General features: G+C 43.7%; 1 protein-coding gene and 1 long non-coding RNA gene across 2 annotated transcripts in view; both read left to right on the top strand.

The window, feature by feature from the left end:
* The window catches only part of LOC126876821 (organic cation transporter protein-like), a gene marked incomplete at its 5' end in the record, with an annotated part of 130907 nt that overhangs the window by 14443 nt on the left and 97191 nt on the right, over positions 1–19273 (top strand). The window lies entirely within an intron of this gene.
* LOC126876834 (uncharacterized) lies at positions 10688–17990 on the top strand. The gene is made up of 2 exons (XR_007694548.1): positions 10688–10781; positions 16707–17990. It is a non-coding gene; the product is annotated as an uncharacterized LOC126876834 (long non-coding RNA).

Below are 19273 nucleotides of genomic sequence, written 5' to 3'. Positions count from 1 at the left end.
CAATTGAAAGCTCTTTTCACTGAATTCAGTTTAGACTAAGAAAAATGATATAATAACGAAATTATCAATTTACAATTTATAGAGCGTATACTTTATTCGAAAGTGAAGTTTATTACTGCAAATATTAGTTGGCTATTTATAGCCTGTTTGAAAAGGTGATTTAATTTCGATTGATTTTCGATAAGTTTTTGTTGGTTTACTCAGGTTAATTAATCTCCAATAAAATAGAAATACCAATCCGGTAGTATAATTGCTTTCTTGCTTATTACCTTTTTACTAATTAGCGATGCACGATTCCAGACCAGTAAATATTTTTCCATCGGGAGAAGTCAGGTCGAGAGATGCAAGATTTATACGCTCGTTCTGTCAGTTATCCCAGTGTCTGTTACGCGATAGAAAATGAACGAACTGAATAATAAATGCATTATCGGCATGAAGATTGCTTGATGTAGGCCACCGCTTTTTTTCTATCCTTCCGATACCATTTTTCTTTTTTTTTTTTTTTTTTTTGCGAAACACTTTGCTAGTCGTGAGAAGCAGCAATTCCCTTCTGCGAATCAATTACGGTTCACGAGAAATTGTATTATAGCCTGGAACGTATTCAAATTATCTTCAATTATTCTCGGCTGTTTCCATTTCCATTCGTCTCTTACGTAAGTACTCGTTTGATGTACGTACATAGTGAGACAATAATCGTTAACACCTTTAATGTCTTCAGTATTATAGAATAAGACGCGAAAATACCTGAAACCTGACTTTTAGATTCGCGAGACTCTATAAGGCTTCGAAAGTCTCTTGTTTCAGGCCGAATAAAAAATTGTAGATGAAGAATTACATTGCGAGGTCTGTTAAGGAAAATTTTAAATCGTATCGTTGTAATAGGATTATTTCAGCGAGGGAAATTACGTGTTGCGTGCGAAGCCACGAGCTTTCTTTCAGGCTAATATACATAATTGTTCTATCGAACTTTCCATCTAAACCGTTGCGCTCACACGTGGATTTTGCATTTCAATTTTCTTACTTACAGTCCAGTCCAGTGAGACCAAGTTAAATTTTTCAGCCCTCCGAGGTAGAATATGTTTTATAGAGAGACGTACAACGCCATGAAGGGGAGACAGATCAATAAATTGGGTTATCTTTAAATTACTGACAATCATTTCATCGACGCGGTTTCACCGACACCGAGTCCCCCGGCAACGTCTGTCAAAGCTTATTTACCGATACACTGAAATCAACCACAATCATTTTACCGACCTCTTCCTTTGCTGACAGTTATTATACTCGCTGTCATATGTTATCGTTGATTATACATCTTTATTTACAAATTCGTTCCTGTGTATAACGAAACAAAGGAAGAAACGAAAATGATACGTTTCATGACGCATTGTTAAATTATTAATTAACGAGAGTTACATATCTACATGAATGCTTTGAAATGTCAGTTATAATTCATGAAAATGGATACAAGCCATTTTACTATACATAAATAGAATTATAAAGACATGTTACGTACTAATGCTTTTACGAAATATATTTCTGTATACGTTTGACGTTTCTGTATTATTCCTTATGTGCTTTCTGCTCTTGTGTTTAGCTCGTCGGAAGTAAAAATACGTTAAGCGAATCAGCTAATCTATTCGAGCGTTTCAACGGCTCAGTCTTCTCTTATGCAACTACCAAAAGAGAAGATAAGTCTTTGGTTATACAACATTTCATAACGTCCAAAGTAACGGGGCACTAATTAGTTGAAACTTTAAGACAGACCAGATATCAGTCATCGTCCGTAAATACATTTATTACGATCGTTTAAAGTTTAAAGAAACACCGTTATAAAATCGTAATACGAGACAAAGCGATTCAGAACTCGAATTCATTTGTTGGAACGACGCCATGGGCAAAAGTAGATAATGGAAAACTTTCTTCCAAAGACCATTTGATAGCGCCGACGTAATCAAGAGTGTGACGATATTGCCAGAGACGTTTCTGCAAATAGAAGACTAACTTATTTACGAATTGCCGTAACACGATTGCCGCTGGTAGTATGGTTAGTAATCGCTTTATTGAATTTTCGCTTGATGTGACATCGTCGAGAGTTTCTAGCGAAATTCTTCTCCCTGTAAAACTATGTTTCTACAGCAATGGCTGTAATTTTCGAGTTACCGTTTGCGAAGAAATCTTTTTCTTTGTTACGTGTAATAGATTATTTTTAAGTTTTAAGTTTTAAATTACATTGGTAACCTTCTATAATTTATTACTCGAAGGTGGTAATTTTTTCTTAAATAGTTTGTTTTTCCTATAATTTATTATAATATATTTTACTACAGAATCCTCAAAAACATGATGTATGTATATATATCCTGAAATATTATCAGTCTATTGTCAAGTTATAGAACATTATGGAAATTGCCAATTAAAGTCATAAAAAACAAAAAATAAGGAAGTTCGTTAAAATATGTGATTTTCCAATCAAGATATAGAATTTATTCGAGTAATATAGATTACGGTAGAGATGGTGACGGTAACAATGAGTGGACTGATTCTTCGTGCGAAAACAAATTGGAAGCGCAGAGCGATGTATTGTTTCAGCGAATATCGATTTTAAAGCACGGTTTTAAAGTACGTGTGCGTTTGACTAGGTGTGTTAATTAATATTGCTGTCTGATTTTCGATATGTAAATACAATATCTACATATCTTTAAACTTATGATAATTGAACTAACAATTATTTTAAATTTAAATTAAACATGATAATTGAACTAACAATTTTTTTAAATTTAAATTAATATTTATCCTTTTAAATGCAACAATTTTTTTTAATAATAATTTCACGCGTAAGTCAGCTGCGCACATATTTGATCGTTCTTTAAAGCTTGAATCTCTGCGAAGAGAAAAAATCTTTCAACCAACAAGAACTGGTTCTACGTTTTCTATCCATTTCCTTCCAGATAAATCTCTCTCTATCTAAAATCCTTATTTCCGTATTTCCTTGAAAAGGTTAAAGTCGTTTTGTATAAAATCCAACGTAGAGAAGAAGGAAAATCCGCAAAAGATTCTTTCAGCTTTCCCTATGTTTGAGCTCGAATCAAAGCAATCCTATTCCCAATAGGGTGACTATGCGTTTAACTTCTCATAGAATCTCTCTGATTCCGTGTGATACCTTCGGTGTTTTTGAAGTATGTAATTGATGTCGTAACGTCGACGCTTTGCAGTGCGAATTCAATTTTGAGTTGCAATTTCCCTGTTTGCGTGGCAAAAGCATAAAGTCGATAGCGCACGTTTCGATAAACACGTTTTCTTTGCTGATGGCGCACTGTAAATATAAATATTTGAATAAATATCGCGAATTTCATGTTGCTAAAAGATTTATACTATTTATTCGTAAATAACTGTTGGATATGTTTAAGTTGAAACCACTGCATTAGGTCTTTTTTCTTGTTTAAAATTATTTGTATTGGTAAATTGAATGAAAGTTCTAACATGTAATTTGTTCTTCTTTTATAAATAGTTTACAGAGGATAAAGCGTGGGTAACTCACGACTGTCGCGATCATGACACTATACATACCTATGTATAGCACGTATACTAAGCTAACTAAAATAGCAAGTCAGAGAAATGGAAACTTTGGAAAATCTAAAGGAAGATAAAACGTTCGAGCCTTGCCAGGAATATAAGATGCTAAGTAATCTTCCTAAGTAATCTCCTCCAGCTTTTTCTAGTTTGATCAATAATTATTAGTACATGTTAGGAAAATAAATAGAATTTTTGTTCTTAAGCGAGGTATAATTAAAATTTTGTATGTACACAAAAATGTTAAATATCTGTAATAAACATGGTATAATCAATTTTTTTACATAAAATTATATTGTATAGGCTATTGTTATTTAAACATTTTAAATTGGATGAAGGAAAAAAATGACGCAAATAAAACGTAGGACATTTTAATTAAAGAGACTAATATAGAGATTTATCTACTTAACTGTGATTAAATCATCTCCACTTAACGCTCTACCTCTTCTATTAATTATGCTTCGTTAAACTATGATTACAGAGGATGGGTTTTTTGATAAAATGACATTCTGACAAATATATATAGATCGATATATATAGATATAGATAGACAAATATATAGATTCTTACAACAGTAGTTATGAATGAACAGTAGTTATTGTATCAATTCCGTTCTTCAGAAGCTTCATTTGTGAAAAGACAATTCGCCAGAATATGGATTCACTGTAGTTATAGCTATAGGATTTCAATCTAGTTGACAGACTTGCTTTACGTAGAGAATATCTGTCTCTTGTTCTACCTTATCGCGATTCTCTCCTCATCTTATACGCTTTGCCGAGCAAAGTAATATTGGCATATATCTCGGCTCTGGTTACAATCATTAGTTTCCGCCTAAACGGTTAGAGTCACATAGCTCGCGCTCTACTCTCGTTTATTCAACATTCAGGTCATATGGTCGCATGCGACGAGTTTTATGTTAATTCCGACCGATTACAATACCTTTCTTTCGTTTACAAGGAACGACGAGACTGGCAGTTGCGTGATTTCCAATGCAAAAGCCGCGATATCTGCACGATAACCTAACCTCAACCGATTTTGTTGTACTATTCTTATGTGGACTTCGTTTGTACCACTTTCGTAACAAAAATAGAATACGTAGAACACAGCATTCCGTTATGCGATATTGTCGATTCCTAACATCCGAAAAATCAGAGATAATTTTTTCCCTACAGTTGTACATTTGTGTGAAAAATTACGAACGTAAAGTTGTTTGGTGCATGCACAGTCCTCCCCTCCTCTGCATTTGCGTGGACATGCTAGAAAGATTCACTTTTCCACGGTGAAACTGTATGTATTATAATTTCATTTTTACAAAGGTCGAACATCCTACTATGCATAAATTTAATATTAATATAAGCAGGTTTCGTGTTAAGTATTACATCTGACGTATAAGCACACGTGTGTACGAGCCTTGGTTTTAAATGTCTTATAGTAGACACCGAAAAGATTATTCAGTTGGATATCTGACTCAACATCAATATTTTACTAGGAGATAACATGTTAAGAACACGTTGGTGGATGGCATGGGAGATGATGAATGAAGACATACTTCTGTGAGATACATAAAATAGTAGTCAGAACGTATTTTGGCGCTTGGGGACAGCAACAGCTGGTGATACTGTCATACACCTCCATTTATAAACTTTCGAAAATCGATGTGACCTTCAAACTTTAGTGTATTCTGTTTCACAGCACAAAATGTTTCCGAAACGTACGTTTATTGTTACAATGAACTTGACTAATGGCTCTGAAATACTATCCTTGAAAAAACAATGGGGGAATTGGAGCAAAAAAAAGAAGGAAATAAACAAAGACCTTGTTGGTTCGTAAAAATAAAATATGCTACAGGAAAAACTTTTTCCAACGGATTGAGATGCGACGAGCTTTAAAAGCTATGACGCGAATCGAGCGTTTGTCTACAAGAGCGCATTTTCGGTGGATATATAGATATACATGTATATGTGACGAAATATACTAAAGCAATATTGACCCTTTGTCGCTGAAAGTATCAAACTACAAAACTTCCTTTCAAATTTTCAGAATAAGGAAATCAGGATCATGATAAATAATTGGAACATAATTAAAAATAATATATCTTCTCTATAAGATAATGAATACATTGGTTCATTTAATTTTTATGGATATTCAAACGCTTCTGTGAAATAAAACGTCAAGATTATAGAGTATAAAATTCATAGCTATGAAATAACTAAAACTCTGATGTATTATTAAAAATATACGTTAGGTTGTATGTAGTGATACATACAAAGATTACATGTACAAACCCATAATTAACACAATGCTACCGCAACCATTCTGCAATCTACCTTGCCCAAAACACTCTTCCAGTCACCTCCAAACTCTTCAATTCTCTCCACCTAATCACCCACAAACCATTCACAAACATGCAATTCTCGACAAAAGAAGAACTTATCGTCAGTTGTCCTTAACATCTCGTTCATTCATTTGGTCCCTATCCCCCTATTTCCTCCCACCGTGATGATCGCACTACATTTTTCCACATTTTCTACATTTTTCTCTATTCTATTCTCTGGATGACCTGAATTCTCGAGCAGTCGAGTGACGATTGATCTGTACAATTGATCGATTTCTTTTTACTACAGCCATGCAGAAAATTTCGCCTTGGAAAAGAATGTTGTGATTTCGAATGTCTGGATCACCTGAAGAACGTTACCGGAAGTGGTAAAATTTATGTCCTTGATTATGACGAATCCTCCAGCTCCTCGACTCAGCGACAAACGCTACTCTGGGTGATGAGCGTAATGGTGCTATTGCGGCTTGTTTAATTTTTCAACAAGGATCCAGATGGCGCCGTTGACGGAATTCTTTCGCTATAAACGTCAACGATCAACATCAGCCATCAGGCAATTTCATATTTGTGACATTTCTTCTGTGTTATTTCTTCTAATTTTATTGTTAGTTCTTCAATTTGTATTCCAAAAGATTGAACTCTTTTTACGTGCGTGTGTGTTTTTCTTTTTTTTGTAACTCGTCGAGTTGCAATTCTAATTTTTGCACTTCCTCCTTCATGTCCTCTATGTGTTTCTCGAACTCTTGTGTCGTCCTGTCTTTGTCGGAACATTCTACTTGAAGATCAGCGAGTTGATGCTCGGGATCGTAATTCAATTTTTGGTCGTTAGCAGTAATAAGCTCACGTAACTTCACTTTTGAACTTGATCTTGTTTGGTCTTGATTGTGTTTTCGTGGTGCTTGTGGTGTTCTAAAAGTAATCGTCACGTTACTTGCATTTTTAGTGCACATTGATACACTGCACTCTGCAGTTCTCCTATTTTCAAACTTGCTTCATTTAAGGTAACTTTATGAATTTCCGATTGATGCTTTAACATTTGATGTAAGCCTTCTATTGCTGTTTCACGTTCTTTCAACTGTTCATTAAATTCGTTGTTTAGCATATCCACTCGAGAAATTCCGAGTTCTTGAGCATCGTTTCTTCTTTTAGAAATTTGGCCTATTTTCTCTCGCCTGCTGCTACATGTTGCTGTCATTTTATCAACTTCTTTCTTCTTTTTTTTTCTTTTTTTTTTTTCTTGAACTTAAAATCTTGATTTAAGGTTTGTGTTTCACTATATGATTTATTATTATTAACTAGTTCAACATTATTTTCAGTAGATTTTTTTTTCGCGTGATTTTTATACTTATTTAAATAGTTTTACACGAACAAATGCATCGTACGTCAGATATACCATTTTTAATAAATTGTCGCCTTTACAACTCGAGTTACCTCTGAACGAGTCGCATGATTGATCAATAAGCCATGAGTAATTATGCAAATTCAGTTTTTTTTTCATCTATCTATCTGAATATTATAACAAAGACTTTACATTGAATATTTTATTAAAATTGTAAGTTTTTCATAAACGCTTCAAAATCCACAGTCTATTGATCAACTCCTCTATCCTTTCTCTTTCTCCTCACTAAAATAGATAAATTCCTAATGTAGTTTGTGGATAATATTTCTTTTTTTTTTTTTTTCTAAAGCAAATCACATTTATCATCTGATATATTTTTTTAAATAATTTCTGTCTGTACATTTTCTTCTTTTCCCTTACTCCTCTTTCTCTTTCTAATGAATTCTTTTTATTCCGTAAAATAGTTTTTGTATATTCAATTTTGTTAAGTGCAATCCTTATTTCTGATAACTTACTTTTATTAGATAATTCTTGTGAATCTTCTACTACATCTTCCATATCATTTTGAGTGCGGCTTCTACCTTCAGTAAATTTAATATCTTGAACCGTATCATTAATTTCAATAGCTCTTTCGGTATCAAGTAAATCGCACTTATTATTTAATATACCTTTTGAATTGACTTCTGTCTCTGTAGTTTCTTCTTCTGTATCTTCTTCGAGTTTTCTTCGTTCTTCTAATCCACCTTTCTCATTTTCTAGGATCTTCCTTGTTGTTACGCCGCCTAAAACATCTGCACGCCAGCCCGCGCCAGCTCGCACCACCGGACAACAACCAGCCTGCGTAACGTCACTTCGACCCTCAATAAACCTAAGGACCCACCATAACTTTCACTTCCCTGTAGTGTTTCGCCATGTGTCTTCAATCCGTTTGTCTTGAAGAATTTCTAAAGCTTAAAAATATTCTCGAAACACAGTCGGTTTTTAGAGAGGTCCTTGGGTTTATTAGACGTACTTAAAACACGGAGAAAACGGGTATGCACCCATTAGGAAAATCCGAATAGCCCTCTAATAAAACAAGCTATGTTTTCCTCACGCACACAGTCATCTATCCACCACGATGGTAGGAGACTTCCTACTCATCCCTTCGAGCAGTAGTGCAGGTCATGACCAATCGACACCGCGGTTCGTTACCCTCACTTTTCCTAACGAAAGTGGGGACAACGAATCCGCGTTCTTTAGGCACAGGGGCATATCCACACCGAACTTTTCTTCTGTATTAGAAAAAGAGCGACAGTCAGTCTAAAAACTAACGCCTAACGCGGCAGTCTACACATAGCGCGAGAGTCGCATACTTTACGAAAATCTTTTGTCGGTTCTCGGTGTTGTCGAACATACATCTTCTCTCCTAAATATATTATAGTGCTAAGTACATTAATACATTAATCTCCATTATAAGAGCCCTGCTCTAGCGTACATATCTATCACATCTTCGTGCGACAAGTTGTTAACTATTTATTTCTCTACGTCAGTGTAATCTGTAAAGTGTTGGAAATATATAATTTATAATTCAGTGAATCACAGTGTTATACAAACTCAATCACCCCTATTATCACGGAAATCAGGGGATCGATCAATTCGTGGTGTCGATTGATATAATCGTACGACCCCCGTTGACGTCTCTCCTCGCGGTTACGTCTCCCCGCAATTGGTCGGAATTTACACTTGTATTTTCATCTTCTTTAACTTCGACTTTATCCGATCTCCTAGGTCTGCCTCTATGTTTCGCTTCATCAGTTGCTATTACACCCGTTACTGCATTATCATTTTCTACAGATTTATACCTATCGCTATCACTAGCTGTGTTCGTTAAAAGAACTTCCCTTCGTTGACGAACTTATCAGTTGTTTCGTTTTCACTATCTGAAATTGATTTTTGTTTAACACCTCTTTTTTCTTCTTTGGCAAATTTATTTTCTACATTTTCCGATGCCTTTTGTTTATTAATTATTTCAGACTTGTCTTCGATTAATTTCGTCTTTAAAGCGCTTCGCAAAATTTTATTTGTGTTTGATTGTCTGGTTTGATTATAAACAATTTCTTCAAATTTTGGCGAAGTAGCAGGCTTTGCAGCAACATTATAACGACTGCTCCGTTTACTACTATCTAACATAGATGGAGATGGATTCTTGTCATCTTTATTCTCTAAAGACTTCTCTTGTGTATTAGCATCTAAATTTCTCGACATAAGATCTGCTGAAGTTTTTTATTCTGTAGTGTCACACGCATTTTTCGCTGTCATCATTTGGTCTTCTTCTATAAGCAAATGTTCATTATTGTAAGCATTATCTCTTGCTTTTTGTATGGATTCTAATGATATATTTTGTTCAACGTTGTCTATTGATTTTGTATCATTTTCAGCAGTTGATTTACTAACTGCTTCTAATTCCTTCGTTTCAATTTGGTTTTCTTTATTTGTATCGCCGTCCAAAATATTTCTCATTGAAATATTATCCTTCTTGTTATGATCTTTTTCTGCTTCTCCTAAACTTTTACTTTTTTTGTCGAACCGTTCTTGTAAATTTTGAGTATCTTGTGACGAAGATGGTGACAAATCATTATACAATACTGCAATATCTTCTTTCCTTCGTTTCACAGACTCTTTCTGGTATTCTGTTGAGCTATTGACATCAAACATTAAGTCTGTTTTAATGAAAATATAATCCTGTGAAGCGGTGTCAATTGATACTTTCTTTTCATAAGAATTTTCTACATTAGACTGCAATTCTTTTGAAAATTCTTTCAAAACCATTTCTTCATTTCCTACAGTAACGTCTGTTTTCTCCAAGCTTTTGTTCAAATTATTAGAAACTAAACTACCCTGATAACTCCGACTAGTCGCTGCTTTAATAGTCTCCTTTAACAGTTTTCTTAACTTGATTTCGTTCTGCTTCTGCATAGCGTCTAGTATGGCCCGAATACTTGGATCCACACCAGTAGCCATAGGGCTAACAGAAGATGTGTCTTCTGATTTTTTGCTCATAGTGGTTATTGTACTGTTGTTGGAGTCTGTACTAGCGAAGCTATTGCGACGAGTACGATAATATTTAAAAGAATCCAGTTCTTTACCTGAATATTCTTCTTTTCGTGACCAGTTTCAATTTTGGTGATGACCGTAGTCCGCTTTCCGTAGAAGTCGTTTTCACGCAAAGTGAGCTGATCTGCAGAGGTCCGCTGATCCCTCAATCTTCAATGATGCACGTATGCCGAAATGCGTAATTTCGCTTTCTTGAAGTTGATGGATCCTGGCACGGATCGCCAAAATGTCACGTAAAGTTGGTACTTGGGTGGTAGTAAGAAGGCTGCGTCGTAACCCAACTACTTATTTTCCTTTATAAAACTTTATTATAAACACAAAATAACACCGAATCGGAGAATAGGGGTTGTATGAGCACAGCAACTAGAAGAGGAACAAGAACTGTCCAAGCTGGGTGAAGTCTCGGTTTATATACGTTTTGGTTTTAGGATGTTGAGGGGCTAGGTGTAGGTTATGATAGTCGGTCGCCTCGATCGCCTCGCGCTCGTCGCAGGCTTCGATGGCGTCCAGGGGTAAGAGGAGGAGAATAGCAGCAACAACCCCGGAGGTGTCCGAAGAGTTGGAGGCGCAGATGAGGACGAGCTCCCCGGCGGACATCAGCGCGAGCCTGACGATGCACGTGTCCGAGATAATGCACGTCGCGACGACGTCGTCAAACCTCAAGGGGACCTACATCAGATCCCTGAAGAACGCGGCGAGCTACATCACCGCCGCCTGGAACACGGAATCCTCGAGGAGGACGAGGCCAGCGCGAGACACCGACACGAGGCTGTCCGTGCTGGAAGAGGAGAACGCAGCCCTCCGCCAGGAACTGAGGAGACTGGCTGCACGCGTCCACGAGTGCCCGCGATGCACCGACGCGACGCCCGAATACGTCCGTCCTCCGCGGGAAGGGGGAAACGACAGGACGCGTCTAGACGCCCTGGAAAGAGTAGTCCGAGAACTAGGACCTTCCATTCTCAGGATCGTGGAGGAACGATTCGGGGGCACGCGATTGCAACACACCCCCGAAGGACGACCGAGCAAGGACCGCTCCGTCGATCCCCGCGCTGCCCAAACAACGTCGCCCCCAAGGGAGCATGTAGTCTGGTTCTTGGTGTCGGGTACTTTCCTGAGATTTAGTATCGTATACAGCACCCGGGCAACCCTAGAAGCCATCGGAGTTGGGATACGCCCAACCAGCGCACTCGGTACACAGTACCGGTTACCTCAAATAATCGCCCGCAGGAGGCACTCTCGTCTCAGGTCGAACGGGGCCCTTTCCAAGCCCTTCCGTCTGCCGGGACGGTATCCGGAGCAGGTGGGACGCTGCTCACACGCCGAAGGCCACTCGGAGGACTTTGTCCCCCTTAAACCAGCCCTCTTGCCAGCACTTGGCCACAACCACTGCCACCACGAGTCCATACCCATAATTGGTCGAGCCGAGGGTTCGCTACTCCCTCAGAGCTAACACTCGACCGCCCGTGGTACCGTTCATATGTCAACGGTGGGACCGCGCGTGTGGATGTACCGCCACGTCTCTGCTGCACGGTTTACTTGCACACCGTGCAGTCAGACCCAGATGAGACTCACGTAAGCGGGAGTTGAGGAAACGTACCTCGGCGGCTCTCCCGACGGTCTCACCCTTGGCATCAGGATCGTGGGTGCGCTACTACCCAAGGCTCCGTGGGGAAGATCTTTGTCTTACACCACAGCAACCTTCCTTGCGGTGTACATAGAGGACTCACGTAAGCGGGACGCTTGTCCCGACGGTCCTCCCTGGCTGCGGGACCGTGGGTTTGCCAGCCCCCATAGACTCGCAAAAGCGAATCCTCCCTGCGGAGTCCCCCAAGGGAGCAGGAGGACGGGGGATGGGAACTGGCAGAGACGAAGAAGAAAAGAAGGAGAAGGGGGAAGAAGACGAACGGGACGAAGACAGCAGCCGCCGCCGTCGGAGGAGAGGCGGCGAGGAAAGGATCGACCGCGCTACCACCGACGCGAGCACAACGGCAGCAGCCCCAGCCCGGCAGGACTACAGGCGCACCGAAAGCGAGCGCCCCCGCAACGCAGAAAGGACCACCGCGGACACCCAAGGCGGTCACGCCCCCTCGCGCACCGCGAACATCCGCGGTGACCCTGACGTTGAACGAGGGAGCGAGAATGTCGTACGCCGACGTCCTGGAAGCAGCCAGAACGAGGATCCCGCTATCGGAGCTCGGCATGGAGCGCTTAGAGATGAAGAAGGCGATGACGGGTGCCATCATAATCCAAGTCCCCGGAAACAAGGACAGGGGAAAGGCGACGCTACTGGCGACGCGTCTGCCCGAGACGCTGGACCCGACGGCGGTGAGAATCGCCACACCGACCAGGATGGTGGAGCTACGCGTGACCGGTATAGACATCTCGGTCAAGAAGGAGGAGTTGCGAAGAGCATTGGCCTCAGCGGCAGGATGCGGCAGCGCGGAGGTGCAGGTGGGCGAGATCGGCGCCACCAGAGGCGGCCTCGGGTCGGCATGGATCAAGTGTCCGGCAGCAGGAGCCCGCAAGCTGGCCCAGGCGGAGAAGATAGCCCTGGGCTGGTCAACCGCGAGGATAAGGGCCATCCCGAAGCGGCCGTTGCAGTGCTTCAGGTGCCTGGAACTGGGGCACGTACGCGCCACCTGCGTATCCGGCGAAGACCGAGGACACCTGTGCTACAGGTGCGGCGGGAGCGGACACCGCGCCAGAGACTGTCCCGCGTCCGCTCCCAAGTGCCCCCTGTGCGAGTCGCTCGGAGCGCCCGCGAATCACAGGATGGGCGGAGAGGCATGCACCCCCCCCCCCCCCAAAGTCAAGAGGAAGAGACCGATCCGCCAACCAGCAGCAGCAGCAGCCGCGGAAGGGACGCCAGGAAGCGCCGCCGAACCAGCAGCGGCGGATGGCCGGGAGGAGGCCATGGAGGTGACCGCATAATTCAAGCGCCTGCTGCAATGCAACTTCGGTAGGTCGAGAAGAGCGCAAGATCTGCTCCTCCAGACCATCCGGGAGAACGAGGTCACCCTGGCGGCGGTGGCCGAACCGCATCGCATTCCCGACTCGCCCAACTGGATCGGGGACCTGGACGGATCCGCGGGGATAACGTGGACGTCAGCCTCGGGCGTCCTGCTGGACCGTGGCAGCGGCTTCGTCTCGAGTGGCGGGGAGCAGCGGTGGTGGCGGTATACGTCTCCCCGAACATCGACCTGGCCGCGTACGGGGACTTCCTGGATCGAGTCGGCGAGTGCATCGGAAGATGCCTCCCCCGCCAGGTACTCGTCCTCGGGGACTTCAACGCCCACTCGACGCAATGGGGAAATCCCAGGACCAACTCCCGAGGAAGGATGCTCACCGATTGGGCAGCGGGTCTGGGGCTCCTGCTGGCGAACAGGGGCTCGGCGAGCACCTGCGTGGCGTGGAGAGGATCCTCGGCAGTGGACATCACGTGGGCTACCCCGGAGCTGCTCAGGCGAATTCACGACTGGAGAGTGGCCGAGGGGGTGGAAACGCTGTCCGATCACCTCTACATACTGATGGAGGTGACCCTGGGGGCCGAAGACGACGCCGGGAGACGACGACGACCGGGAGAAAACCGTCGCCGCCCGCCACCGCGATGGCGTCTCAAGGAGAGGGACAAGGAGATGCTACGGGCGGCCACGATCGTGTCCGCCTGGAGCTGGGACGCCCGACGGACGACCGAGCAGGGAAGCATCGACGAGGAGGCGGAGGAGCTCCGAAGATACATGACCGCGGCGTGCGACGCCTCGATGCCACGCTCCGTCCCGGGGGGTGGACGCGACCAGGGAACGTACTGGTGGACTCCGGAGATCGCGGAGATGCGAGAGAACTGCGTTCGGGCCCGCAGCAGATTCCTAAGGGCCCGTCGTCGCAGACTGACGCGCGACGAGGAAGAGATCTCCAGCTGCTGCGAGGAGTACAGAGAGACGAGACGCACGCTTCAGCGGGACATCAAGACCGCGAAAGCTCGGTGCTGGACGGAACTGATCGAGGAGGTCGAATCCGACCCGTGGGGACGGCCCTACAAAATAGTCACGAAGAAGCTACGACCTTCGGCGCCCCCGCTGACCTCGGACATGGATCCGGCGTTGTTGGACAACGTCATCGGGACGTTGTTCCCGCCGGAAGACACGGACGCGAGCCAACCGGCGCCACCCTCCCCCTCCGTCAACGACGACGACCGCAACGGGATGGAGCGAAGAACTGCAAGTGACCGACGAAGAACTCTTCGAAGCAGCCAGGATGACGGCATCCCGCGACGTGGCGCCGGGCCCCGACGGAATACCTGGCAGGGCGTGGGTGGAGTCGATCGTCACCATGGCTCCCCGCCTGCGACACCTGTTCACCAGATGCCTGGAGGAGGACGCCTACCCCCGGACATGGCGGACGACCAGGTTGGTCCTGCTGCGGAAAGAGGGCCGCCCGCCGGACTCGCCGTCCGCGTACAGGCCGATATGCCTGCTGGACGAGGTGGGCAAGATGCTCGAAAGGATCATCGCCGCCCGGCTGGAGGCCCACATGACCGAGAGGACGCCCGGATGGCACGACAGCCAATACGGATTCCGCCGCGGCCGCTCGACCGTGGACGCGGTGAAGAGGCTGAAGACCATGGCCGAGGACAAAGTCTCCCGAGAAGGGGTGGCGGTGGCGGTATCGCTCGACGTCACCAACGCCTTCAACTCGATCCCCTGAGCCAGGATCGTGGAAGCCCTGCGACACTTCAAGGTCCCGGCGTACCTAGTAGGGATCATCCGAGCGTACCTGACCGACAGATACATCGTCTACGCCGGGAAGTACGGGGAGGAAAGAAGACGGATCGAGCGCGGCGTTCCGCAGGGGTCGGTGTTGGGACCGATACTCTGGATCACGGCCTACGACTCCGTCCTCCGATGTCCGATGCCCCCGGGAGCAGGCATGGTGTGCTACGCCGACGATACCCTGGTCCTGGCCGGGGGACGGTGGTGGCACGACGCGGCGAATCGCACGGAGGACGCCGTGGCATGCGCGGTGGGCGCAATTCGGAGGCTCGGCCTGACGGTGTCGCCGGCCAAATGCGAGGCACTGTGGTTCTTCGACCAGCGACGAAGAGGAACATCTCCTCCCGGACTGTCGGTGAACATCGGCGGAGAAGAGGCGGACCTTCGTCCCGAAGGCGACGGCCGCAGCCAACGCCTTGTGCGGCCTCCAACCGAACATCGGCGGAGCAGGATCGAGAGTCCGCCGACTCTACGAGGGAGTAGTTCGGTCCCGAGTCCTCTACGGGGCACCCGTCTGGGCCAGAAGCTTGACGGCCAGTCGCCGCAGCCTGACACTGCTGCGGAGGCTGCAGAGGACGACCGCCATCCGCATAGCGAGAGGCTACAGGACGACGTCGTACGCGTCGGCGACCGTGCTGGCGGCGTCCCCTCCGTTCGAGCTGCAAGCCCTGGCGCTCGAACGCGTATACGAACACCAGAGGAGCCCGACGCCATCCACCGCCAGCCAGCCGGCCCCGAACATCCGGGAGGAAGCGAGGAAGGAGACATGGGAACGATGGCGCTCGCAGCTGATCCAGGAGGACGCCGTGCGGCCGCACCGGGCCGTTCGCGCCGTGCTTCCCAACTGGGAGGCCTGGAGGGATCGAGGCGGAGCGCCACTGACCTTCAGGATGACGCAGGTGCTCACCGGCCACGGAGTATTCGGCGAGTACCTGCTAAGGATTCGGCGAGAGGCGACGTCCATCTGTCACCACTGCGAGGAAGAGGAGGACACGGCGCAACACACGCTGGAGTTCTGTCCGGCGTGGGCGGAACCACGACGCGTCCTACGACTCGAAATCGGCGAGAGCTTAGCCCCCGAAGCGGTCGTCGCGGCCATGCTCAGAGGGCGCCAGGAGTTCGCCGCCATCCGCACTTACTGCGAGCAGGTCATGCTGGCGAAGGAGCGGGCAGAAAGAAACCGGGAACGAGCCCGCGATCCGTCCAGGACATCGCAGCACCCGAGAAACACAACGCGCCACAGGGGCGCGACGCCGCCACCGGCGCCGCCGCGGCCACCGTAGAAGCGCGAAGAACCAGGAAGAGGCGTCAGGGGACGGGGTCCCCAGGATGACGCAGCAGGAGCGAGGCGCTAGGGGGCGTGGTCCCCCCCCCCCCCCCCCCCCCCCCCTAGCGGTCCAAGAAGAGCAGGACGCCTCCCTTCGAGGAAAGGAGAGATAGACGCCCGGGGGTAACCGGTAGTAATTCGGGAGAGATCCCGGGTGCATCTCGACTCAGGCGTCAGGACAGGCCACCGTGGAGTTTTAGTCGGTAAGAGTCCGACACTACCCGCTAGCGGGTGTCCGTGAGGATTTCTCCACGAAAAAAAAAAAAAAAAAAGGTGTAGGTTATGATGTAGAAAAGTGTCCGAAGGTCGGGGGTCCATATCCTATCTCTGATGTGGACGGAGGTGCGTCACAGCCTTGGTGTATGCTATGATGATAAGGTGGTGATGTGTCCAAAAGTGTCCGAAGGTCGGGTGTCGATGTATTATCACTGATGTAGGTTGAGATGTGATTGATGTCACAAGAGCTTGGTCGAATATTAACTTTCAACAACTCTTTTCAAACTCACCAGTCACAAGCCACGGTTTACTGAATACATCTTTTTGGAAAATCCTTTTTAGATTTTCGTACAAGGAACATGGTTTGTTTGACAAGGGATTTTCTTTTGAAGCAATTTGGGGTGACAAAAAGGTCTTTTTGTTAGGTAGCTTATCAATAAAAATGTTTTATTAATGACGTAACTGGAACGAATACTAACGAATTTAAATAGAATCGACGACCAAATGGAATATATCTTCTTTTCAATTTTCATAAATCGAAAGCCCTATGGATACGTATAAATGTTTCTTTTACTCGTAGTAAATTATTATTATTCTATTATACGTGTGTATACTACAGAAGGACCATACTAATAGGCACCAACAGCTTTCATCTAACATAATATTTTCATGGAATCTTATAATCATCTTCGCCTCATTGTCTCCGAATAAGTCGTATTTAACAACATTTCGAATTTCGATTTGTTGAAAAAGCCGCTCAAATTGATGCACAAATTTGACTTCGCAAATCGCCTTTTTGCACTCCCCGTACTGGCGAGAACGAAGATAAATGTTCGGCACTGAGCTACTGCTCAGTTGCTACGAGTTAATCCTCGTTTTGCTTCAAGTAAATGAAACGCTCTAATCTGTAAGACGTCCATAAGATTCGGTTGACGGTGGCTGTTTCGTGTTAATCGGTGTCTCAATTTTCTAATTTAATTATTGTGCTCGATTTAATGACATGGCGATCTGGTCCAAAAAAAAAAAAAAAAAGTGACTCCTTTTTTTGCTTTGATATAAGATTTTTATTTTTACGTATGAAATATGGCGAAGAAGTAGTGACCTCTCTTTTATCGATGTAATCATATTAGGGGAACGCAGTAAATGGCTTCTGCAATATCATGGAACTATTCGTATCCCTCGATTAATCAAGTTCCCCTAGGTCAGTGGTTCTCAATTCTTGAAGCGTTTATCGATTAAAAAATAGTTCTAAATCTTCTTCGATTTTCTCCAAAGAATTTTCAAATTGAATATTTAAGACAACATTTAATGAATTCAAATTGAAACGCCTTATTTTATCACGTAAACGATAATTAGGAAAGAGAAAGAATTCGTATTCTATATAGAATATATATTCCATGCAAAGTGTTCCAACAATTTTTAAACCTTTACAAATTTTCCATAACATACTAAAGGAATGTCAGTAATTTGTCATCTCAGTATGCCAATTTCCTTAAATTATGCCAATTGCCAATGTATGCCAATTTGTATAAAATTTAAATCCACCTTTTATTGGTAATCTAAAAATCATTACTTTCTTCAATAATATAGGAAATAATACCTTAAAAATTGCTCAAGAAATACGCAAAATGCGTCGAAGGTAACCGAGCCAAAAAGATAATAAATAAATAAATAAAAAAGAAATAAATGAATTTAATAGTAAACACGTGGATACTTGTTGAAATTTGCACCATTTGACGCGAGCAAACCGTTCGAAAGGAAAACACGTTCAGCCGCCAAAGCTGTGGAATTGAGATCACTTAATTCCGTTTGAATCCATCCATTCTCGTTTAATGGCCTATTTGTTTTCAATATCATATCATTTCCAAACATATCGTTCCTGAAAGGCGAAACAAAATGGCAAAACAAATGTACAAAGGTGTATATCAACGTAAGTGTACCAGTATGTCTATATTCGAGATTATTTATCTATTCAAGATAGCAAAGTAAAAATACCATATAGAGGATTTAATTAACGTGTATATCTACGTATATATCATTATATGTAACAGTAACATTATGTGCATATGCGTATAATATTGGTTAAATGTTAAATGTTAATATTGGTTAAATGCGTTAAAGTGAAATGTTATTATGTTAGTTTTTTGCTAGTTAAGTATTGATCGATTAAGTTACTGTACCTTTGTTCCGATAAATGCGTGCCATTTCCTCGAATCTAATATCATAGCAAATGCCAATACCTATTTTGCAGCCCTTCACATCGAACGTCGTTAGGGAGTTACCAGGACTGAGTGAATCACTCTCTCGAAAAGTAATCTTATTAGGAATGTCGATGTCGAATAGATGTACTTAATAACATAAAAATGTGGTCGCTAATTCTATTGCTGCAACTTTTGTAATTTAATATCAAAGTTACCAACTCCTAAACTTTAATTATTTTTTATTTAATAACTGACAGCGTTTTTATCACTTTCTTTTATTAAAAAATCCTATCATTTAATAATGTTTAAAAAGGAGAAAAAATAAGTATAATAATATTTTAAGTATGTGAAAAATTTATACAACACAAACACATTACAACAAAAATGGGCGTTTCCCGTATCATAACGTATTTTATAAACCGTAAATTA

Source organism: Bombus huntii, unplaced genomic scaffold, assembly GCF_024542735.1.
Source record: "Bombus huntii isolate Logan2020A unplaced genomic scaffold, iyBomHunt1.1 ctg00000097.1, whole genome shotgun sequence".
In the NCBI taxonomy this organism is placed as follows: domain Eukaryota; kingdom Metazoa; phylum Arthropoda; class Insecta; order Hymenoptera; family Apidae; genus Bombus; species Bombus huntii.
Note: the sequence above shows the minus strand (reverse complement) of the source record. Positions and strands in the feature narration are given on the sequence as shown.